The following is a 523-nucleotide window of genomic DNA, read 5'->3' as shown; positions in this document are numbered from 1 at the left end:
CCTATTCCCCCCTATTACCCCCCATTGCCCTCTATTACCCCCTATTACCCCCCATTGCCCTCTATTAACCCCTATTACTCCTATCACTCCCTATTACCCCCTATTCCCCCCCATTGCCCCCCATTGCCCCCATTACCCCCTATTGCCCCCTATTACCCCCCCATTACCCCCTATTGCCCCCTATTACCCCCCATTACCCCCTATTGCCCCCTATTACCCCCCCATTGCCCCCTATTGCCCCCTATTACCCCCCCATTGCCCCCTATTCCCGCCTATTACCCCCATTGCCCCTATTACCCCCTATTCCCCCCCATTGCCCCCCATTGCCCCCATTACCCCCTATTGCCCCTTATTACCCCCCCATTACCCCCTATTGCCCCCTATTGCCCCCCCATTACCCCCTATTGCCCCCTATTACCCCCCCATTACCCCCTATTGCCCCCTATTACCCCCCCATTACCCCCTATTGCCCCCTATTACCCCCCCATTACCCCCTATTGCCCCCTATTGCCCCCCATTACCC

This window comes from Coturnix japonica, unplaced genomic scaffold (assembly GCF_054131305.1).
Source record: "Coturnix japonica strain WE unplaced genomic scaffold, WE-NBRP24 Scf150, whole genome shotgun sequence".
Taxonomy (NCBI): Eukaryota; Metazoa; Chordata; class Aves; order Galliformes; family Phasianidae; genus Coturnix; species Coturnix japonica.
Note: the sequence above shows the minus strand (reverse complement) of the source record.